The 25,399-nt window shown below is 35.3% G+C and overlaps 1 protein-coding gene across 10 annotated transcripts in view; it reads left to right on the top strand.

Moving 5' to 3' along the window:
• Positions 1 to 9,201: 9,201 nt before the first annotated feature.
• Positions 9,202 to 25,399, top strand: part of LOC149534952 (uncharacterized) — a 78,891-nt gene continuing 62,693 nt past the window's right edge. For 5 of the 10 annotated variants that reach the window (XM_089803920.1, XM_089803919.1, XM_089803921.1 and 2 more), the window contains exon 1: positions 9,202 to 9,307. The gene's annotated coding sequence lies outside the window, so the exon portion shown is untranslated. Of the gene's footprint in view, positions 9,363 to 25,399 lie in introns of all 10 variants that reach the window. The other 5 variants (XM_089803922.1, XM_089803915.1, XM_089803916.1 and 2 more) reach the window with 1 other exon arrangement.

Here is a 25,399-nt window from a genome sequence, read left to right as displayed (position 1 = left end):
CATTCAGAGGATGCAGAAAGAGGAGAGACCTTGGTAAATGAAAGAGTCCTACTAAGTGGTGAGATTGAACCAGGACAACGGAAGAGTTTGTTCTGTACGAGATGCAAGTGTGAGGATAAATGTTGTGACGTGATCATTGATGGTGGTAGCACTGATAACTTGGTATCAGAAAAGATGGTCTCTAAGCTGAAGCTCAAGAGGGAGAAACATCCCCAGCCCTATCAGATTGCTTGGGTAAAAGATGATCATAAGGTCCTGGTAAGTGAACAATGTTTAGTGAAATTCAAAATTGGGAGTTACCATGATGAAGTTCTCTGTGATGTTATTCTGATGGATGTTTGCCATCTATTGTTGGGTAGACCATGGTAGTTTGATAGACATGCAGTACATGACGGACATGCAAAGACATACTCTTTGAAAAAGGATGGAGTTCGCCACAAATTGAAGCCCATGAAAAAGGAAGGTGAAAAGGTATGTAGCAGTGCTAGGATTTGTCTTGTTGATGAAAGGAAGTTTTTAGATGGCATGAAACATCAACATATGTGCTATGCTTTGATTCCTAGGAAAGATAAAGAAGGTAGTAGTGAAATACCACTTGAAGTTTCAGATTTACTAGGGGAGTTTGGAGATATTATCTCTGATAATGTTCCAGATGGATTACCACCAGTAAGGCAAATCAGTCATCAGATAGATCTGATTCCAGGAGCTAGTTTGCCTAACAAGGCTGCTCACAGGATGACTCCTACTGAAACAGAGGAGCTAAATAGACAGGTTCAGGAGCTGTTGAGGAAGGGCTTGATTCGAGAGAGCTTGAGTCCATGTGCAGTACCTGCAGTACTCGCACCAAAGAAGGATGGAGAGTGGAGGATGTGTACAGATTCTCGAGCTATAAATAGGAGAACCATCAAGTACCAGTTTCCTTTGCCAAGGATGGATGATCTTATGGACTGCTTGAGTGGAGCTCAGTACTTCACAAAGATAGATCTCAAGAGTGGTTATCACCAGATACGGATTCGAGAAGGAGATGAGTGGAAAACAACCTTCAAGACCAAGGAGGGTCTTTATGAGTGGTTAGTCATGCCCTTTGGATTGACGAACGCCCCAAGCACCTTCATGCAGCTCATGAATGAGGTACTTAAGAAGTTCTTGAGAAAATTTGTTATTGTTTATTTGGATGATATTTTAATTTTCAGCAAGACTTTGGAAGAACATTTATTGCATATTTGTAGTGTCCTTGAAAGGTTAAGGGAAGAGAAACTTTTAATTAATCTAAAGAAGTGTATCTTTGCAAAAAGGGAGTTAGTCTATTTGGGGTTTGTTATATCACCCGAAGGTCTCAAAATGGATCCAGAGAAGGTAAAAGCCATCTTGGAATGGCCTACTCCAAGGTCTGCTACTGAGGTAAGATCATTTCATGGTCTGGTTAGTTTTTACAAGAAGTTTATTAAGAATTTCAGTGGCATATGTGCACCCCTAACTGATACAATAAGAGGGGATAGAAAAGAGTTCAAATGGACAGCAGCAGCTATGAGAAGTTTTGAATTGCTAAAGAAAAAGGTAACAGAACAACCTGTGTTGGCACTTCCAGATTTTAGAAAGGTTTTTTAGGTGGATTGTGATGCCAGTGGCAGTGCTATTGAGGCTGTATTAAGCCAAGAAGGTAAGGCTATTGCATATTTTAGTGAAAAATTGAATGATGCAAAGAAGAAGTATTCTATTTATGATCAAGAGTTCTATGCAATAGTTCAAGCCTTAAAGAAATGGAGGCATTATTTATTGCCAAAGGAATTTTTTTTGTATACTGATCATCAGGCATTATAGTACCTAAATAGCCAAGGTAAATTGAATTAGAGGCATATGAAGTGGGTAGAGTTCTTGCAGAGCTATACATTTGTGTTGAAGCATAGAAGTGGAAAATCTAACAGGGTTGCAGATGCACTAAGTAGGAGACAGTTGTTGCTGACAGTAATGCAGGTTGAAGTAGTTGGGTTTGATGAACTCAAGAATTTGTACCCCGAGGATCCTGATTTTGCTAAAGCATGGAAAACTTGTAAAGAACCTGTTGCTATAGATAGAATCAAGTGGTTAGACTATTTGATTCAGAATGGCATGTTGTTCAAAGGTAGTCAATTGTGCATTCCAAGGAGTTCCATAAGGGAAAATCTGATTAAGGAGAAATAGAGCGGAGGGATGGCAGGACATTTTGGTCGAGATAAGACCATTGCCATTCTTAGAGAACATTATTTTTGGCCTCAAATTTCACAGGATGTGAAGAAGTTTGTACAGAGTTGCCAGGTTTGTCAAGTTGCCAAGGGGTTTAGTCACAATACTGGCCTATATCAGCCATTGCTTGTTCCATCAAGGCCATGGGAGGACATAAGTATGGATTTTGTTCTTGGATTACCAAGGACACAAAGGGGTAATGACTCAGTATTCGTGGTGGTTGATAGGTTCTCCAAAATGGCACATTTCATTCCATGCCACAAAACTCATGATGCTGTCCATATTGCAGACTTGTTTTTCAAAGAGGTGGTAAGACTACATGGTCTTCCAAGGAGTATAGTTTCTGACAGAGATACTAAATTTGTGGGGTATTTCTGGAGGACATTGTGGAAAAAGTTAAGAACCGACTTAAAATTCAGTTCCACGCATCACCCACAAACTGACGGCTAAACAGAAGTGGTAAACAGAAGTTTGGGCAATTTGCTGAGATGTTTAGTTGGGGATAAGCCCAAGGGATGGGATTTGATTCTACCACAAGCAAAGTTTGCTTACAATAACTCTATAACTAGGAGTACTGGAAAATCACCATTCCAAATTGTATATGGGAATAGCCCAAGGACTGCACCGGAATTGAGGAAGATAGAGCAAGGGGAGAGGACAAGTGCTAAAGCGGAAGAACTTGCTGAACATATCAAGCATCTACATGAGGAGGTTTAGGCACACATTACCAAGATGAATCAAGAGTATAAGCTAGGGTTGATCAAAGGAGAAGACATAAGGAATTCCAAGTAGGGGATCTAGTCATGGTGCACTTATGAAAAGAAAGATTTTCAGCCGGTACTTACAACAAGCTGAAAATGAAGAAATTTGGCCCCTGCAAAAATTTGAAGAAACATGACTTAGGAAATGAATATGAGGTGGAGCTGCCAGATGGTATTCACATTTCTTCCATTTTCAACATTGCAGATTTAACAGTGTATCATGATGATGGTGCAGATGAGGAGCTGGTGTTAGAGCCATGTCCAATTCCTGCTTCTAAGAAGGAGGAGATAGAAGACATCCTAGATCATCGTGTGGGTAGGAGTACCAAAAATAGGCAGTATGAAGAGTATTGGTCAAATGGAAAGGACGACCGATCGAGGACTCAACTTGGATTTCAATAGCTGAGGTTTCCCATTTGGGATTTCCTCTACCATTCATAAAGTGACAGGGTCACTTTTTAATCTACCCTAGGTGTCTGATGCAGGAGCATCCAGAGATATAAGGGCAATCCCGTGTCACCCAAAAAAATGTACTTAGACTTAGTTTCTGTTTCATGTGTTTTCATTTTTGGACACCCATTTGGGTCAAATAAAGGTTCCAACTCTCACAGTTCCACTATCAGTGTGCTAGAAAATCTTGAAAAAATAGGAGCATGTAATTGGGCCATAATTTTGGTGAACTAGAAGGTGTGAATTCGCTAGATAAATGTAATTGTAATTTAGAGCATTCCAGAAAAAGAATAAGGTCAAAAGGCCCCACGGTTTGAAAGTTATTGCAGTTTTTCAAGTTTTGGAGACCTCCTAAGAATGCTTCAAAGTCAGGTTAGGGGCATTAAATGACCTCGAAAAGGGCCAAAAAATGGAGGACGAGCGAAGCTGGTCCATAAGTCTATAGAGCGCTTCGAGAGCTCTTCGAAAATGTAAACGATTCGTCAATCGAAGCTACGGTTCAAAAGTTATGCCTCCCGAAAGTTCGGTTACCGTTTCTGGATTCTTCTAGATTTGCGCCGACTTCTAATGCAGCTTCTGGAACCTTCTATTTGGTTGGTGGATGCCTACTAGCACTTTCTAGAATGTATTCCTAGTCCTTAACCCTCCGGGGTCTATTTAAGGAGATTTCTGGCATTGTTAAAGGCAATTCGGAGTGGAGTTTGAGAGGAGGTACTGAAAGGAGAAATTATCTCCACATTTATGCTATTGTAAGCTCTTAGGGCATGTTTTGAAGTTTATTTTTGTTGTACTGAATGTACTAGCTTATTTTTCAGTTAATACAATTTCCCTTCTTCTGTTGTGTCCATTCTGTTCCTAGGTTGTGTCCCCATCATTTAATATTACAAAATCAACATAAAATATAAATATAAATCTCAAAGTTAATACATAACAAACTGCAATGGACATGAGAATTCATATTAAGTTTCCAAATACTATATTTAGTGTTTTCAAAACTACAATAGATGGAAGATTTTCAAAAAGGTTTGATTTTTTTTCTTGCAAGATTTTCAAAAAGATTTTATTTTTTTCTTACAAGATTTTGTGATAAGATTGATTACTTCAATCCTCTACAAGTAGACTTACCTAATTATTGAAATTTGAAGAGATGAGCAATTGATGAATATTAATTTTTAAAACTATTTTTTAATAGTTTCTTGCCTGGTTCTCAAACTCTCTAGATTGCTTTCCAATAATTTATGGAAATATAGAGATAAACATTCATTTTTTTGTGGGGATTTCTAAAGTATGTAGCTTTGCCTTGGGAATAATTCCTTTCTACTGAAATGTGAATGCACAAATTGTTGGTCAAAAAATTGGGGCAACAATTCATTTGACAATACAGATGAGAGCCATTTTCATTTTTGCCAGTGCCGCAACAAATGTAGAGTTTAAAGCATGTACCAATGTATCATCACATGAAAGGAATGGATGTTGGATGGCTCGGTTACTTCTTCAATTGGACTTGAGAATTTGTTTTTTCACCTTTAGATTTCTTGATTGTTAACTGTTATGATCAGGAAAAAAAAAATTGTTCACAGAAGTCTTGATAAATGAACATAGTTGTTTAGATGAATTTGGAAGAAACTATACAAACAAAGTTTTTTTTGGTTTTCTCCATTTTTGAAAGTCAGAAGATTTTGAGTTTTTTAAACTAGAGCAACTAAGCAATTGAGAATGGTTAGAATTAAAAAATAATTAGAAAATTTTAGGCTTTCTTTAATTTCTTTTGTTTCAAGGAGGTACTCTTCTATAGGTGACTTTAAATGTTGTGAATCAGTTGGTGTAGGCACCGCTTTTTGATAGTTGGTCAGAGTAGGCACACATTTTGCCATGCTTCTCTAGTTGAACAAATTCACTTATAGTTGTTTGGGCCTCTGGTGGGAAGTGATGGAAGTGTTGCACCTACTACTCAATCAAAACTTGACACCCATGGTTCCTTAGGAACGTTAGAAGCTTGTTTTTTTTTTTGGTAATTTTTTGATTCAAAAAATAAATAAATTGAAAGAAACAACAAGATAGAGCAAGGAACGTGAAACAATCCAAGTAAGTTAAGTGTGAAACAATGTTACCATGAGATTAGCAAAATCCAAGAGCATACACCAAGAGTTCAACAATGGAGACAAAGATTTATAAGGGGAAAGCAAAGAAAACCCCTTGTGAGTATTATGAATGAAGGCAAATGCCTAGAGAAGAGAGAGAGAGAGTGTTGGAGCAAAATAGCTCAATACAATAACATCAAATTGATGTGTAAAGAAGAAAGAAAGAGGAGCATCTCTTTTTAAGAGATGAGAAAGGAGTTGCATGTATAACTCCCATTTCTATGAATGCCACATTCATAATAGGTGTGTGCAAAGTGTCACAATCCTCTTAAGGAGGATAAACTAAATTTCTTAATAAAGGAATTATAAAAATGAGTTGTCCTCACATGTGGAATAAAGGACAAATAATGACATGTCCTCCACATGTGTACAATAGGACAAACTACATTTAGGGATCCTTGGAATATCCCAATTAAATACATCCAAGGGAAGATTAACCTTTCTAACACCCCCCCTAATCTTTACTTGGGGAGTTTACATCAAAGGGTTGTAAACCCAAATTTTTACAATGAAATTGAAATCTCTCTTTAGAAAGTGGTTTAGTCAAAATATCAGCCACTTGATATTCACCTTTACAATAAAGAAGAGTAACTTGCTTGTCTTCAACTTGTTCTCGAATGAAGTGATGTTGAACTGAAATATGTTTGGTCCTTGCATGAAAAACTGGATTCTTTGCCAAGGCAATGACACTTTGATTGTCACAATGTAGAGGGGTAGGTGCTTGTGGAGGTAGACCCAAATTGTCAAGAAGTCTTCTAATCCATAAAGCTTCCTTAGCTGCATTGGTACAACCTTTGTATTCAGCTTCAGTTGAGCAAAGGGAAATAGAGTGTTCTTTTTTACTTTTCCAAGAAATTGCACCTGAACCAACAAAGAAACAATAGCCACAAGTGGATTTCCCATCATTGGGATCTCCACCTAGATCAGAATTAGTATAGCCATGTAAAATAAATTCAGAACCGGCATCATAGAATAATCTCATATTAATAGTTCCTTTAATGTACCTTAAGATTCTTTTAGCAACTTTAAAATGTGTTTGTTGGGGTTTAGACATAAATCTAGAAACTAAACCAACACTATAAGCAATATCAGGTCTAGTAAGAGTTAAATAATTTAAACTTCCTACCAACTGCCTATACAAAGTTTCATCAACAAAAGGAGTATTCATATCAGCCATTAATTTAGTTCCTAATTCACATGGAATTGAAACATGGTTAGAATCATTCATCTTAAATTTTTCTAAAAGATCACGAGCATACTTGCTTTGAGAAAGAAAGATAGCCTTAGGAGTTTGGCAAATTTGCATACCTAAGAAGTAATGTAAAATACCTAAATCAGTCATCTGAAATTGTTGTTTAAGTTGAAACTTAATATCAGAAATCAAAGCATCTAAACTAGAAGTGAGAATTAGATCATCCACATAAATAATAACAATGATAATATCATCTTCAGTATGTTTAATATACAAATTTGGATCATTCTTACTTCTAGAAAAGCCTTGAGAAATAAAGAAAGAATTAATTTTAGAATACCATTCTCTAGGTGATTGTTTAAGACCATAAATAGATTTTTTTAATTTGCAAACCAAATTTTCACTACCTTTCTTAACAAATCTAGGAGGTTGAGCCATATAGATTTCTTCATGTAAATCACCATTTAAAAAGGCACTTTTAACATCCATTTGATGAATAGGCCAATTCATTTTAGATGCTAACTTTTTTAATATCTAATTTTTATATTAAAAAAAAAATTTCTAAAAATAAGATTTGAAATTATTATGTGTAGTTTTTTAAGTATGTTATTATTCAATTTTTGTCTTTCTATTTGTAAAAGAATTTATTTAAAAGTTTATCAAGTTAATTTTTTAAATTAGAAATTCAAATGATAATTATTATAGACTTTTAATATTATATATTATTTTTATAATTATTAAATTAATTTTTTTTGTTTTTTTGTTTTTATTTTATATTTTATCACATATATTAAGAATTTCAAATTAGTTAAACACTATATTTAGCAAATGAGTTTACTCTCATCTCTCATTCTAATTAATATAATAATTTTTTCTTAAAGACATTTTACTAATACAAAATAATAAATATTGATTTTATTAGTATATTCTCAAAATTTAAAAACAATAAAAAGTTTACCTATAAACTTTTTATCTTTTTATTTTATTTTATCTAAAATCATAATAACAAAATATCATCTACAAACTTTTTAATTCTAAAATGAAAAATATATAATTTAATATGATATATTTAGAAAATTTTAAACTTTACAATAATATAAACATAATAATAAAAACTATAATATATGTATAATCTAAATAAATTTTCAAGTACTCCTTTTTCTCGTTAGCGGAAATCCATACATAATGTAAATTTATTTAAATATCCACAGTAATTTTGGGCGATACAGTCCTCCATATGTCAGAAATTGAAATCGATGTACAGTATGTACGACATTCCAGGCATAAGCATGGCACTCGGCAGTAGCCGGTGCCGAGGAAATGGTGGCGAGACATATGGAAATGAAAGGCGTTATACTCTTTACAAAACAAGTGTAGGAACGCAGAATTATGGGATTGGACGACCATGAAAACTCTTTTTGGTTTGCTGGTCACTCCGATTATTCTATACAGATGTGAAGTGTGGGGAGGTAGTATGTCCGAACAGAAATGGCGGCAAGTAGAAAGAATTCAAAAACATTTCATCACATGCAATCTTAAAGTCAAGACCACAGTTCCGTATGAGATCTTTTTGGCAGAGGTGGGTTCCTTTCCATTAGAAGCCGTTGCTTTGGTCCGGATGATAAGCTACATAAAGAAAACCCAAGGGCTGGAAACACATTGTTGGCCCAAGTTGATCATAGAGGAAAAACTTGTGAGGTGGAAAAGCACATGGATAAAGCAAAATGACAAATGGATGCGAAAATGGGATATCAACATCCAAACTTGCGCGGATAACATTATAGAAATAAAAAAGTTTGTCAATGAAAATTTTTGCAATATTCTGTGGACAAGACGCATAGGGCGGAATTTTTTTTATTACATTAAAGAATTTAATCCCACTTCTAGTCATGATGAAAAGGCCTATATGAGAGCACCTATTAATTGTAAAACAAAAATGTTGATGACACAACTTTGAACTAGTTCACATCAGTTGTGATGTGAAACTGGTTGGTGGCAAGTTCCAAAGAAAGAGTGGGTAGACAGAACATATTTATTTTGTAATGTGGGAATAGTTGAGACAGAGCAGCACTTTGTCAAAGACTCCCTGACTTACAATGACATCAAATCTGGTTATACAAAAATACTGCAGAACAAGGACTTCAACTATTTATTCGAGGAAGATCAAGTAAAGAGAGCAGCGGATTTGATTACCAAACTTCAGAGAATGAGAGACAAATTAACCAAAACTTTACAATTGACTAGTTCCGCCCCTGACTCGGGAGGGTGATTGCTTAGGTCCCATAAACTACTTTAGTCTCATGGACGCCATTAAAATCTATCATATCATATCATATCAAAGGGAAAAACCGTTTAAAACATAGTTAAATTCATTGAAATGAAAATTGAAAAGTAAGATTTTGCTATATATTAGACGACTCCGAAAAATTAAACGACAGTGGTGAAGAGATATTCGAACTGGCCTGAAAAATAAAACAGCGAAATGAGGAAGACAAGCCACGGTGGTGCAAGCTAAAGGAATTGCTACTGTTGACGGACAGGCATGAACAATTCTACTCTCTGTTTTCTTTGCCCTGTTGGCGAATGTCAAATGAGGTAGGGTTTAGGATTACATACGTCTATGGAAGGAATGCCATTTTACTTGATAATAATTACACTATTGGTTTTGCCTTTACTGTGCGACTATTCTTGCATAAGTAACTCTTTAAAATCTGCTTAATTTGCAAGGATAGCTTCTGGAAACCAGTGTAGTGAAGCTTCCGCTTTTTGAATAATTCTTAAAATGATGCCACCGCTGGTTTTATTTTTCATTCACTCTTGGAGAACTTACTTGGAAGTGTAACATAATTCATGCGAAAATATGCTTTCTTTTGAAGAATATCGAATAAAATTATGGAAAAACACATTTTACAGCTCAACAACAGAGTTTAATGTGCTGGTTATAAACAGCCTTGCATGAAAATTCTTTTGAGCTCGTTAGCTAGGCTCTAATGTGTTAATATACTTAAGCCCCCCCTGCATAACTTTAACCAACTTTACCACAATGATTAATAAAAATCAGATCGAGCCACTTAAACATCCATCCATTCATCCGATGTTACCTTGTGAAACAACAAGTGATATAGGGGAAGTCCCGGTGCTTCACCTCAATGAGTGCCAAGTGTTCCATTTGTTCTCATGAGAGATGGATTAATGTGAATCACTACTCATGAAACACGAGTCAATGAGTTTGACTAAAAAACTACACACTTAAATTCTGGTAGCAATTTTACAAAGTAAAACAACTAATAAACACATCCACAAAAGTAACACAAAGACGCCATTTTTTTCACATGGAAACTCTTGGTTAGAGGAAAATCCACGGTGGGAGTTAGTACCCACAAATATTTGCACTCTTTTAAAATGCACCCGGTTAAAGGTCTAGGTCCGTTAGGAGCTTACAATAATGCTCTGTTATGAGAAAAATCTGTTAGGAGCATGGTTGAAAATCTTGGTCTCGGCAATATCTTGATTGACCCAAAAAAAATCAAAATCTTTGAATCCCCAAAAATTCCATGAAAAAATCAGCAATAAATTGACATTTTTATTGAACATTTTAAAATATATAATTTCTTCGTTTAAGTTCCTTCCTCATGGGTATTCATGGAACAACTACAAAACACCAAAACTATGAATTAAATATATGAGATTCAAGCAAATCTCTATTGCATAAGTGGTGACAAAAAACTATATTTTGAACTGGATGAGTATATGAAATGAAAACTAGTCAAAGCAATTTCTGTACGGATGTTGCAGGAGTTATGGCTAACAGTAAATAACAGAGAAGTTACAAAGTATTTATATTTCAATGTAAAATTGATTGTCATAGCCTGTGAAAGGAATCAATGGTCATTTCATAACCTCAGACAAAGAACTTGGTTATAGTTTTTAATGTTACATACGATGGCTTTGAATACCCATGTCTACCGAGCTCTCCAAAACAAAAACTCAGAATGAAATGATAAATCCTCACGTATGATAAAATGCAACTTTCTCAGCCTTCAAACAAAATGATAAAACACAACTATCGCCTTTTTATTTTTTAATTTGTTTTAATGCCGATTTTTTGCAGATATTCGCGATATCTTTACTTTGATATCGCTGTCTGAAAATCAAAATACCACTAGCGATTTTGATGGAGATAATATTGTTTGCCTTAGTGTGGCACAATATATCGCGCTATCTGTGATATAATCGCGAAATTTTCAACTATGGTTAGGAGTCACCCAGTTAAGGGATTTACCTCTAGGCTTGTTAGGAGCTTTACCTTGTTAAGAGTAATCTTGTAGGAGGATTTCTGACTCAAACTAATGAGCTACCCGGTAAAGGGAAAATTAATCTTTAGACTTGTTAGGATATTGCTTACCCTATTAAAAGTGATCCAGTTAAGGGATTTGAATTTGGAGAACCTGTTAGGGTTCAACAAGGCAGGTGATCTGGGTATAACACTTATTAATTGCTTGTACAGATCCAATTCAGCTCAATATTTCTGTTTCTTCTTGCGAGAATTCAACTCCTGACTTGATCACACACACCATTCATTGTCTAAACACTTAACTGTAACATCATGTCTTATACATACACACTTTAATCTCTATGGTGGCCACTGCCCTAACCAAAATGTATTACACTTGAATTTCACCTTAGGCCCATCAAAACGCATTACCAATCCCAACATTTACTTGATCCACTCGATTGCCAATTTGAATGACACATTGATTCAATAGAGAACATTTTGCCCTTTTCACTTTTTCCAATGAACATGCTTGACTTCAAAAAATTCGATCACAACCACCAATGCGTGACCAATTCATCATAACAAATTGATGCTACATCATTGCCACATCATCACCCAACTTTATATTGCAAAAGCTCCATTAGAGTCGGCCTAAGCATTACCGATTAAGGATCAAACATAAACTGTTGCAAGCATTCTTGCACTTTCTCTTGGACATATTTCAGTTGATCCAAAAATGTTGTCCACTATTGTACTACTAATCACATAAGTGAGTATAGATCATAAATCCTGAATTACAACATCTGAATCATCATAGATTTGATAGAGAATCAAATCATTCATTTTTTGTCACTAGCTATTCAACTTGGTTGCTTTGTCACACTCAAATTCATTATAACTTTTGACCAACTTGATTTTAGCTTGCACAATGGTAGACAATGCGTTATGAGACATCCCTTGGTCATCCATAGCTACCACACACCTTATTTCCTACTGCACAACCGCTTTCAAGCTGATTTCCACATTGCATATACTAGAACAATGCTCCTAGTAAACAATTAACAAACAACCTTCAAGTTGACATCAATGGAAACATCATAACTGATCAATTTGAACATTAAACATGCACGGCAACATCTTTTCAACACAATTTGCTTCAGTTATGCCAACATAATGAAGGCCTCACAAGGATGAGACAGTAGTTAGAGCATCATTCTAAGATGATGTATTGTCCTTTTCCTATATTGACCAAGAATTCTCTCCTAATGTCACAATCGCACAAGATTAGGGCTAAGGTTTACCACATATAGAATTTCTCTAGTTATGTAATCCCGAACAACACAATTAGGGTTCATACATTATATCATAGTTAGATTTCATAGGATTATAAATAATATATAAATAAAGAATGTGAATCATTTCAATAGATGTTGTAGTTAACTTGATGATGACCCAACCATAGAATTGATAAGGTACAGTGGCTTGATGTGGTGTCCCAAAAACCTCCTAACCTAGTTCCAAGAGTGGAAACATTGTTCCCCCTTGGCCTCATGTGGCCCTTGCCATACATATGAGTTGGGCTACCTAGTGCGAGGTCCTATCGCTGTTCTCCTTCATCTTGTTATTCCTAACATGCTTCTAATGATTGAGCACCCATTTACCATAGTAAGGACTATGTGGAGTATTCGTAGTAAGGTGCCTTGAAAACCTATCTTTCGTAAGCCCAAAGGCAGTCCACTTTGGCCCCATGATGCTTCCTATGTCACAACTGTGAGGTGGGTTGCTTAGAAGGTCTTCTCATATTGCCGTTCTCCCTATCATGACTATTCCACTTTCCTCACCATGATTAAGTTGAGAGGCTTCCTATAGTGGAAGCAAATTTGGCTGTAAACATTTGGCATTTAAAAAAAAATTGATGTTCATAGCAATAGCACAGTTTGATTTGCCCCAAAAGTGCTCATGAAAATATCTAGGAAGCTTCAAAAAGACCTGCAACTGGCAAGCCAATTCAAAATCGCCCTTACAAACTAGTGTTTTCTCTGTATTTTCTGAATCTCTAATTAAGAGGCGAGTGGTCCTACACTGTCAGAGTTTTTAAAATAACCTTACACTCAGATTGTTTTAAATAATTGTGAGCCCACAACTCATAATTGCACTGGTACGATGTAAGATTTCAACCACAAAATGCTAATAAATAGAGGAAAGCGACGTAAGAACTAAAAAATGAGCCAAATAAACTGTATTCAACTCAAGATAATGCAAAGCATACAATGAAAATTAGATCTTATGTGAGAGCAAGAGGTGGGTATATATAGGATATTTTGTCAAAGAGACTAAAAACACTACCAATGTGGGATATGGTGAAATAGTAATCTTACCCTATTGTGAAGAGAGATAATAAGTGGAGAACTAGCTAAGAAAGAACTAAAAAGACTAGAAGCTATTCACACTAACATTGTTATATAGGTCTTTGGTTTTGTTCATAGTTAACTTTATTGTACCTAAAAATTATTTGTACAACACTTATTGTTCTTTTCTCATTTTATTTTAGTGGTTCTACTTGTTCTTTTTAGTTATTTTCAGGCTTTTTGAGGTTTATTTTTTTGACAGTTGACTTCTTACCATTTACTACTTCCCCTCGTATCTTGTGCACCCCCTCTCCCACTACAAGTCTCTCTTTTAAGTGACTCTTGATATGCAGCCTACTATTTTCCATATCCTTAAATTCTTTTTTGTTCTAATGATGGATCACATAGTGTGACTCAAAAAATTCTTACACAATCAAAATGCAAAAGCATAGAGATCATATTGATATGGATCGTGGAAGTCTACAAACACTCAAAGAAAAAGATACAAGGGATAAAAATGACCTCCAATCAGACACCTCAGGTAGGTGGGTGATGCTTGTAGTCAGCTTCAATGAGTTTTGGCACTGACTGCAGGTAAGAAGATGACCACTTGACACCAATGCATGCATCTGCCTTGAAGCCTCACACTAAATTTAGCAGTCTAGTCCACCAAACAGTTACTATCTTTGCCAATATAAGAGAATATCTCAAGAAATGAAGAAACAGAACTGTACACTTGCTCTACAATGCTGTTCAACTTTGAACGATGGGACAAGCCACCTTTATTAGGCTGATGATATGCTTCCAATCCTCATCCACCCAAAGCTTGTGTCATTTTAGTTCTTTGCAATCTTGAGACCAAACCAGAGAGCCCTAGCTTCTGCAATGTTGTTGGACTCCACACCAAAAACTTGCACCTCGCATCTTACCCGTTGGCCTTCATGAGTCGTGATAATGATGGAAGGAGTAATAAACCAGCTATACTGAAGATCAGGGCTGCCAATCCAATTACTCCAACATAATAGGGTGATAGTGAGGCACAGTCCAATTAATCCCCCACATGATCAAGAATGCCTGCCAAACATCAGAAGCATATGTACAATGAAGAAGAAAATTGTCATTGTCTTTGCTGTTAGTTTTGCATAGAGTGCATCTAGAGGGACCTTGGTGTTCGAAATACTGTAGTCTAACCCAGGTCCAGGCCTTATGCTTCCAAGTCACCCACAGAAAGGCATTAGCTCTAGGAAGGCTAACATTCTTCCATATAATCTTAAATGCCCTTTCTAAATATCTAACTTCATTTTGAAGAAATGAGTAACCAAATTTCATGGTGGCACCACCACAAGGACTGGATTTCCACACCTTTATGTCACTCTTAGCTTAAATGGGAATGCCTTCAATCTTGTGTTGAATTTTGTTGCAAGCTTCATTCATCCCACAATCCAGATTCTCTAATGAAATCCACAACCCACATAACTTCCCCATCCTAGGTTCCAGAAGGCTTGCCAAAGGCTGAAGGTGGTAGATATCTTTGAAAGCATTTTCACCACCCCAACTCTTTCCAAAATCTACCTTATCTCTCTTCCCAATCTGCCAAGAAAGGTTAGATCCATGAAGCATAGAATACACATTTGAAAAGTTCCATATACCTGAGCCATATAGAAAGATGTAGAAAGTAGGAAACAAGTTATCTTGAACATTTTGAAGGCATTTGGCTTGCAAAATTTTACCCCATAAGTCTTGCTCATAAACTTTCCAAGGAAGCTTGGCCCAGGGCAGCATTCATTTGTTTAAGATTTCTACTACCTAAGCCACTGCTATTCTTGGGTCTGCTTATCTCTTTCCACTAATTAAATTACATTTGAAGGGGTCACCAAAACCTCTCTGAAGGAATATCTGCTAAGTTTTCTCTAGGATCTTAGCCACTTTGCTTGGGATTTGGAAGACAGAGGTAGCATAGATGGGAACTGAGGCCAAAGAAGAATTGATAAGGTGATTCTCCTTGCTAGATTTAACCACCGACCCTTCCAAGAGGCCAACTTGTCTTGAGCTCTAGTCACTACCTTGCTCCATTCCATCTGAGAATTCCTCTCATCAACAAGTGGCATACCCAAATAGGAGCTATGAAGATATCAAAGCCCTCAACACATAAATCTTTAAGGAAGATCTCTGATTTCATTATATTGACTTTTTGCTTAGTAGCATCCTCATAAGTCTTCAAAATCTTTTAAAAATCTCTAGCCTCCTTGGTTATCGCTTCCACAAATAACATGTCATTAACAAACTAGAGGTGAGAAATGTTAGGTTTGCAACTAGAGACCTTAAGACATTTGATGTTACACCTTTCCACTTTATGCCTCAAAGCCCTACCAAAAACATCAACAACTAAAAGGGGAAAAAAGGGGTTTGAGAATCCCCTTTCCTAATTAATCTAATGACTTGGAAGTATTCCATAGAAGTGCCATTAATGAGATTAACATAAAAGATAGTGGAAATGCAGCTCAACACCCAACACCACCAATCTTTACAAATTCCATTTTTTCTCATCACTTTGATGAGTATATCCTAGGATATTTTACCATACGCCTTATTATATTTTACTTGAGAATTATCCACTCTTTTTTCTTAACGTCAAGGTATCACTTCATAGGCCAAAACAATGCTTACCAAAATCTGCTTGCCATTGAGAAAGCTTCCTTTTTATTTTGAAACAATGATATGTAAGTATTGTTTGAGTCTAGTAGCTATAGCTTTGCTTGAGGCACATCTAATGTCCACTAGGATGGTTTTCTTTCCACTCGACCTCTCATCACTCCTTGGAACTTCCACAAATTCTCCTTATCTTCCTCTTCTTGAAACTTCCACAAATTCTCCTTATCTTCCTCTTCCTCTTCTCTACATTATTTTTTGTCACTCCCTTCCCCACATATGCGGTCCAAGATCCTAGCGTCTGAATCAAAGATCCTTGCAGCCACAAGAGGTGCAAGGGAAGGCCTATCATTGATAGGCCATTTCTATTGCTTAACATACCTTGCATGAAAGCATTGGTGGGATAGTCCATTCCCTCTCTGCTCATATCATTCTCCTCTGTATTAGCTTGGACTATCTTGGGAGCAGACTTAACAAGCTTTCATTGTGTTGGCGAGGAGGCAACTTGTTCTGTACGAACCCTTGTAATGTCCCCTTTTCGGGACATTAAGAATTCTAAAGTCAAATTCATGAGTTATTTAATTTGGCTCATGAGAGTTTAATGCAGATTTATAAAAGAGTCAATTTAATATTAAAGGGGCCTTAATAAGAGGCAAAATGACAAGATGACAAGGAGACAGGGTAGCAAGGTGCATTATCCCATTGTTGGAATTTGAGCGGCTTTTCGCATTAAAAGAAGGAAGAGAGACTCATTTTGGGTATGCTTGGTTTTTAGACTTATTTTGTGTTTTATCTTTGGAGAACTTTGGGAAGCTGCTAGCTTTCTCTTGTTGAGGATCTTGAGGATGGAAACCTTAGGCTCTTCTTGGGTGATGATTGAATGTAGCCCCGGTTCATCTTTATGGTGGATTCATATCAGAATTCAGACTTTAGATTACTGTTACTAAATTTCTACACATGCTGAATTTAGTTCTAATTGCAAAGGTTTCATACAATTACATAAGCATTTTACATCTTAATTTAGTTTATGCATATTAAGATCATATCCATTATGTGCTAAATGAATAACAAATGTCCTTGTATTATTCATCTCAAATATACAATTGATATTTATAAAAGAACTGTAATAATCAAAGAATGCTGAAAAATAAAATTCCCTCACACAAGTGACCGTGAGAGTAGTCCCTAAGTTGCTGATATACATTCTACTCTGTAAAAGTAAAAACATGAAAGAGAAAAGAAAGAGTAGAAATTCATGGGCACCAGTAATTGCTTGTAATGACTTGTTGGCTTCCGTCCATCCACTTCCACCCATCCGCTGCCTTGAGCTGTGTTCCATCCATGCATCCAAATGCTGCATTCATAAGACAATTGTTAGATCCAATGGATCTAAGCGATGTAAAGCGTCGCATTCATCTCAATCATTTTCCTGTCATGCCATTCATTATCACAAAATAAAATGTATATCAGCAAAGAGAGGAAAGTTATCACATTGATATGCTTTACTACTAACATGTTTTTTTCCTGTGTGAGTCCTGTTCCTAGTGGGTACACAGATATAACAGTAGGCTCCCATGAGGGTTATTGAGCTTGGTGTACCCGCTAGAAAAAGGACTTATGAAACTGATCAACAACAGAGGAATAGAAGAAAAGAACATTAAAGGGACATTACTAACAGTTTTGAAACCTTTTGTTTTAATGTATGCAAGCGTGTTTCAGCTGTTTCAGCAATATGCAAGAAAGCTACAGCAATATGAAAATGGAGAGAACTACAAACTATGGTTAAAAGGCATCAAATGATAATAAAATGCAAATTCAAGAAGAAGGAAAGGATACATGGTCATAGTGCAGAATTCAAAAGTTACAAGATTAGCAGTGACCATAAGTGAAACAGAAAGCACTCATAATGTTTCTAATTTGAGCATTATCATGTGATATTGCAGCTGAGGGTGTGGAAATATAAACTACAACATGGAGAAATACTAAATGAGCAGATATAAACAGCAAGCTACAGGTTACTTCAAGAATCAGATTTCTAAATACCTAGGTGCAAGAGTGTCGTATCATAGATTTAACCAGCAGAAGAGAGTTATACAAAGCAAAAATGGTGCAGCAGTAATCACAGAAGCACTTCAATACCAGATCAGAAAATGCCATTAATCATTCACTTATCATAACTTTTCCAGGCAAGTGAACACATCGAGCTATAATGTCATTTAAATCTGGAAAGGGAAATATACTTTCAGAAATATGAAAAACAAGAAGATACAGAAAGACTCAGTCAGGAATTATGGGAAATGTTACGAGTTCTCCAGTTTTCTTCACAGAATGACAACATAAATCAAATGGTAAGTTGTGTGTTTTAGAATTACAATTTTGTCCAGAAAGTAATTTACAAAAATCAGTAGAGTTACTATCTATAGTAGATGTGTTTTCATCAGAATGGAAACAAGAGATAAAATACATCGCAACTTCCAATATACAAGCAGAAAATTCAAGTTGTGATATGAAGGTAATCACAGAAAAACACTTCAGCTTTCATTCTAAACATAGAAACCGAGCTCTAGAAAAAAAAAAAGGCAAATCAAAATAAGGATGTTAAAACTCTAGCTCCAGTCATATAATATAAAACAGAAATAACCCAATGTCAGCTTATGTAATAGAAGCCAACAGCAAGTGTAAGAATGTTGGCAAACGCAAGTCTCGTAATTCCAAACAACAGGGTCAGATGTAAGAAAAACCCAGCAGATGTGTGCCACGACAGTAAGACTTCAAGCCAAGAATCATGTCATACTTCAAATGCAAGCCTCAGAATACCCTCAATGCCCATATTTGCCAAAACACTAGAAGTATGTAAGGGAAGAAAGGGGAAAAATGGCTACAACATAAGCAAAAGAAGCAATGGAAAGATGCTAACAGCAAATGAGGAAAACAAAACCCCATAACTCCAAACAGTAGGGCAACAAGGAAAAAACCCAATTTGGGTTTTTGAAGAAATGGAGTAAGAGAACCAAAATGAAGGAAAAATCACAGCCTGGAAGTAGAAAAGGATAGAGAAAGGTCACGACTCATAATTTCATTTATGCTCGGAATGTAGGAGACATTTCATACAATGCTCCAACATCCAGGATAACATCAGACATGAACAAGAATAGCATAAACTCAAAGCTATTGCAGAAGTCGTGGATACCATGGTAAGAGTACTCTACAACAGACCTTCAATATGCAAGCCTTAGAATACCTTCAATGCTCAGATTTGCTTAAAAAACCAAAGAGCATACCAAGGAAAAAATGGCAACAACAATAGAACAATAGGGTTCTCTCTAAAAGAACATCAAAATAATGAGCAGACTCCAAGCCATTATATAATAGAGCAAAACGAACAAAAGAATGATAGCTTTTCATTAATAAACCCTAGTCAACCATCTTTCCAAATGAAGGCATATGATAACGGTTATTAATACTCACTTGCCGATGTAGCGGATTATGGCATAAGAAATCCGAAAGTTGAGTCCTGTTGGTTCAATAAGCCCAACCCGCAAGCAAACTTCCAGCCGCAAGCAAAGTCCCAGACACAGTTGGAGGAAAAACAAAGAAATCCCAAAACGACATCATAAAATATGAACATATAGATCTCTTTAAAATCATGGTGGCTCCAAGATTGGAAGAAGATTATATCATGGCAGCCGAAAAACAACAATACCTCCATCAATGACAACAACAACAAACAAATGTGGCGGCTCAAATAAAAACGTGCTCAACAAATCATAGAAAGAGGAAATCCAAAACAACTACAAGGTGAAGCAATATCCAATAATGGCGGCAGACACAAGTTTTCTTCAACAAACCCTAGCTCTCTAGAAAGTTTGAATGTAAAATTAAAATTGAAAGAATGAAAGAAATGTGTTTTGTCTTTAGGGTTGCACTAATACAAGGAGGAGTGGATGCCACGTTACCTTCACTTGTCCAAGCTTTACTCTTTGAAAACCAAAATTCTTTTAATTATTTACGTTTTCATTTTAAAAGGTCAAGTTGGGAGATAATATTTTCATGTGCTAGGTTTTAACATATTACTTGGTCATAAGGTGGAGTTATAGCAGTGCATTCAGAATTCAAATTTTGTAAATAATGTTATATTAATTGATAAATTATGAATCAATTAATTAACATTAAAATTACAGATATATTGTTGATAAATTTGAAAAAGGTAAAACTTGAAGAGGTCTGAAAATATGACTAAGTCAAAAGATGTAATCACATTAACTGATTACTTCCATGTGGCAAAATACTTTAATAGGCTTTGAGTTTCACTTAAAGACTTCTGGTTATTTTTAGAAGTCTTTTGGACTTGTTCTCTTGACTAATCATAAAGAGTATTTTTAGGAGTTATTTCAAAGTCGAATTTGACTTTGTGTAGTTTGTTTAGAGATCTTTATGATTAATTAGAGTGTTTTTTGGGGAATTTTGAGTAAGTCATTGGTGTTATTATGACTTAGTGGAGTTATCAGTTAGTGAGTCATCATTTTTGATGAGTAGTGACTCCTTTTTTGGAGCCTTCTTTCATGGATTCGACCCTAAAGGATTGTTAGTTTTTTGGATTATTATTGTAAAGGAGTTCTGATTATGCAGAGAGGAATTTTGTGACATATTTTTGTGTCCTTGGCATTTTCTACATCTTTTTGTAATTCATTTTTGGGCTACTTGATATATGTACTGAGTGATTTAGTGATTTTTTTTTTGATTTGAAATCCAACCTTAATACTGTATGTGAGTAATATCTGATTGATCAAGTGTTAAGTGAATTTTTAGGATTCCTTATCGTTCTGTCTCGGTTATCACCTAGTTGCAGTTTGTACTTTTGCTTGCAGGTTATAATTTGTCTTCTGTTTTGCGATTGTTATGTGAATGTCTTCGTGTTCCTTAACTCTCATTATTAGGACCTTATTATGAAGTATTAATGCAAGCCAGTATAGGATCTAGGTGTTGATCAATAGGGGGAGTTTCATTGTTTTGTTAACAGTCATATCTTTAGTATTCATGAATTTTGGTGTATCACCTATTAGCTAGTTTTTGTTTTAGGTTTCTTTTGCATCTTTCTCCCTTTTCCTATCAAGTTCAGTTTGTTTTATGTTACAAGAGCTTAGGTGATTATCCAAAGGAGCCGACCTATAACCTGGAGATCCACTCAGTTTCATAGGAAAATCCCATTGCTTGTGAATGGTTCAATGTTACCTGAAATTTCCAGTTCTTTTCATTGAATTTGGTTGGGTGCAAATTTTAGGCTTTAACAATTACAGGTGCATTTTATTGTTATTTCCAATCTGACTGTATTTTCTGTATTTAAGATTGGACATTATATCTAGTTATTGTATTGTTGATGTATAATGCAATAACATATTCGGAGACGTTTTAATGAGAATTTACTAGTTATATTGCTGGTTTACATTGCATCATTTATCTGTTTATGTTTTGAAATTTATTTTGAGAAAATTTGGAGATTATATCCTACTGGGGTATTATAAACCTGATGCCACGAGCCTTAGTCCTCACAAACTTGCCTCAAGGTCATTTTAATTTAAAGGTGAAATTAAGTGACAAGAAAAGGAATATGCAAAGTCAAGCAAGTGGAAAATGAAGAGTCATAGGAATATGCTATAAAAGAACATTGAGGGGTTTGGTTTATGCTTGATTATCATTTTCTTTGGGAGAATTTAGGAAGCTTTAGCTTCAATTTTCAAACTTGAGGATGGAAACCTTCAAGACTACTTGGTGGATTGGATGAAAATTCAATTCATTGTTAGAGGTGGATTTGTAACAGAGTTCACAATTGGGCAAGTTTGTCAACTTATAATCTGAAGATAGACTTGTTATATTTGAGGTGAAAAAAATGATTGTAATGATTTATCTTCATATTTAATTTTAGACCTCTACGATTTTCAGCATAATGCGGTGCATAGATAGAAGTCAATATGATGCAAATCGTTTGCTTAAACTTTTGTGGCATATTTGTAAAAAAATGAAACAAATATCCTAGCAGGACATTATAGTTTTATCAAAACTGTTTCTCCTGCTAGCCTGTGGAGTTTCATGAGAAACAAATATACAGTCATAAAGATATCTGCAGATATGAGGAACCTTGTATTTGATGTTGGGGGATAAAGATTATTTCATCTAGGATATTATTGGCCAATTTGAATATTTTAATCAGGTTTGGAAAGTAAAGATTAGTCCAAATATTTGTTTAGCATGATATTTAGGAGTTGCTATTCATCAATTGGCTTCATTTTGGAATAATATATATTGAACATTTTTCCAGACTCTTTAATGTGTCTATAGTATATTTCATCTTTTCTGTGCAAGAATTTAGGGGGTTATGTTTTTTGGCCATTATAATAAAAACGAGTCTTGAATAATATTGGATGATACTTTGAAAAATATGGTTGGGCATATATACCAAGGTGAACACTATTTTTGTGGGACTTGATTCAGCTTGGAGTGATTTCTTAGAAGCCATGATTACTATTGACCAAAAAGTCTATTGGCAGAGGTGCTAGAGGTTTATTGATATGTGAAAAGTTATGCTCAAATTGACCAAAGTTAGACTATATCAATTAAATGAATTTATTTGCCAGATGCAATTGGAATAAATACTTCTAATGTCTAAATGCCTTGAGGATATATTACATGCAAAATAGCTATTGTTAGTTCCTGCCAAGGGCAGGTAACTAATGGAATCATTTAGTGCCAATGTAAGTTTAAATGGATCAAATGAAACTTTTAAATGTTTAGAAATACTTTAGATTTCTTAAGATCTTTTATTTTAATTATATTCTCCAAATTTAAGTAAAGAAAGGCAATGGAGAAAATTGCAATGGAGAAAATTAATATTATTACCAAAAAAACATGAAAAATTACATGTGCTTTTGTCCGGTGCAACAATAGGCCATTATTACTATATTAAATGCATTTACAGACATCAAATTCAACAGCTATGAAAGAGATTTGTATCTTTCACAAAGCCATTAGTGGATGTAGTATGTGGAGAGACAAATTGTGCATGGGTTTTCTGAGTTTTGGGTTCTCATTCAATCTACAAACGTGATCTTCTCACCATTTCAATGCTTTTCCTGGCTAATAAGTGTTAAAGTTGTAGCTTCTGTCAAATAAATTCAATTTGAGATTCATTGTTGTTATTGGTAAATCATCATTTTCTGTATATACGTATTCATGTAATCTATAGTACTATATATATTATAGTATATAATATATGTATATATGTATATATATTATACTAATTATTATTATGAAATATATATATTAATTAAATGATGATTGAACCTTGGAGACATGTCATGTGACATGTCTCCTCTCATATTCATATGAGATCCAAATTTGCATTTGGAATATATTAATCACAATGGTCATATTATTACATTTTGTTGCCATGATATCAGTCCCTTATATTTTTCAAGATCATAGGTTTAGGGTTGTGTTAATGTTTGACGTATGTGTTTGGTCCAGGCTTCCATTAGGGTTTTTCCTCTCTCATCTTTATCCCGAGTTGCCTAGGTGGGAATACACGAATAATGTGATAGATTCGATCAGTCTAGGTGACTAGGATTTGGGATGGGAAGTTTTTGCATACCCTAGATGAGAGAGAGAAAGAAAGAATCAAGTTCTATTCATACGAAATCCTAACTCTATGATTGTGCTCCATTAAAGACATAACACAGAAAGAATGAAGATATCATAGATATATTTGGAGCAAAAGATGACAGAGAATATCGATTGTCGAGGCGTAAAGACAAAATGTAGATCATGAGAATGAGATACAAGCGAAATCAATTGAATTTGATGCAAAGTGAGCACTCAAAAATGCAGAAATGGTGAAAGAATCGGGTCAAAGGTGGCGAAGACCGGAGTTGGAATCAATTCGACGAATCAAACACATAATTGTCCACATCACTAAGTTGAAAAGTCAATTGAACGAAAGAACACATGCTATTGGCTAGTTGAAGGTCAGATGCTTACCTGTCATATTGGGTCCCCTTCAAATATTAAACGAAAGTTAGATGCCTTCAGCCATCAGATCAAAGAAGATCTGCGGAGGTCATAATGTTGCTATATAAAGATGCTCGTTTGATAATTTATGCGACAAAGCGACGCGAAGGCATGTGTTTGGTGGGCCATCACATTTTACAAAGCGTAGTCAGAATCTAATCACTAAGTGCCATGTAGGAAAGCAAGTCAACATTAGATTCTCCAAGCAATGGAATTGTGCCAACTATTCGCCACGATGTGCCTAGTTGGAAAGAGGGATTTGCACCGTGAAACAAAGAGACCTAACATCGTTTTGTTATCACCATCAGATCAGAAAGAGATCCACAGGTGTTGCTATCTTGCTATGTGAAGTTGCTCGACCATTATTCTATGTGACAAAGCGACAGTTGAACACGTGTACATGGAGGGACCCGTAGAGGAAGTTATAAAGGAAGTCATAACGTTTAGAATTTGAAAACGTAGTGACTGTTGTAATATGAAATATATGTATTTGGTGTGAAACAAAAAAAGATGAAGAATAAACGATTTTCATAAGATTTTTTGTGACCGCAGGAAGTTGAAAAGGCATTGGGCGTTTTCAGGAATACCATGGATTTAGAATTGTCAGTAGAAGAGATAACACGTGCTCATATCATGATGTAGATTGGATAATTTTATATTTTACTCTTTTCTATTTATGTGACTGTTGCTCTGCTAGAAATAAGAATGGATACTAGCAAACTATAAATGTAACCTCATTTGATAATGAAAGGGTCAGCAAACTTGATGGGGAATTGGTCTGTAATTCCATTTACCATATTTGCTTGTTATGTTTTGTTGCCCATGCATAGATTAGTTCTGCATTAAGAGTTGAAGGACAATTATATATGATCCTGTGATAATCAGGTGGATTCCATTTATATGTGATCCTATTATAATCAGGTGGATTCCATTTCATTTTGATATTTGTAGTAGAAGTGATTCCATTTACTTTCCTCATATCTGATTTTGCTTCCTCTCTTGTTCATTTCATATCATGTTAGATAGTTTCATTGGGAAAGTGAAAGATAAATGTATATGAATCTATTAGTTATTGGTTGGATTCTATTTCATTCAAGGCTGATAGTGAAAGCAATTCCATTTGCCCTCATGTGCATATCTCTTCATTCCTCTTTTGCATTTAGATGGTAAACCTGCCCTTAGAAGTAGGAGTACATGTTAGAAGAACTTTAAAGTAGCTTGTGATATCCATTCCACTGGGTGTTATAAGTTGCCCAAATCTATTTTTGCCTAGGGTGTTTGTAGTTATGAACATCCTG

The sequence above is a fragment of the Cupressus sempervirens genome, chromosome 10 (genome assembly GCF_028749045.1).
Source record: "Cupressus sempervirens isolate cs-2001-9-10 chromosome 10, ASM2874904v1, whole genome shotgun sequence".
Classification (NCBI taxonomy): Eukaryota; Viridiplantae; Streptophyta; class Pinopsida; order Cupressales; family Cupressaceae; genus Cupressus; species Cupressus sempervirens.
Note: the sequence above shows the minus strand (reverse complement) of the source record. Positions and strands in the feature narration are given on the sequence as shown.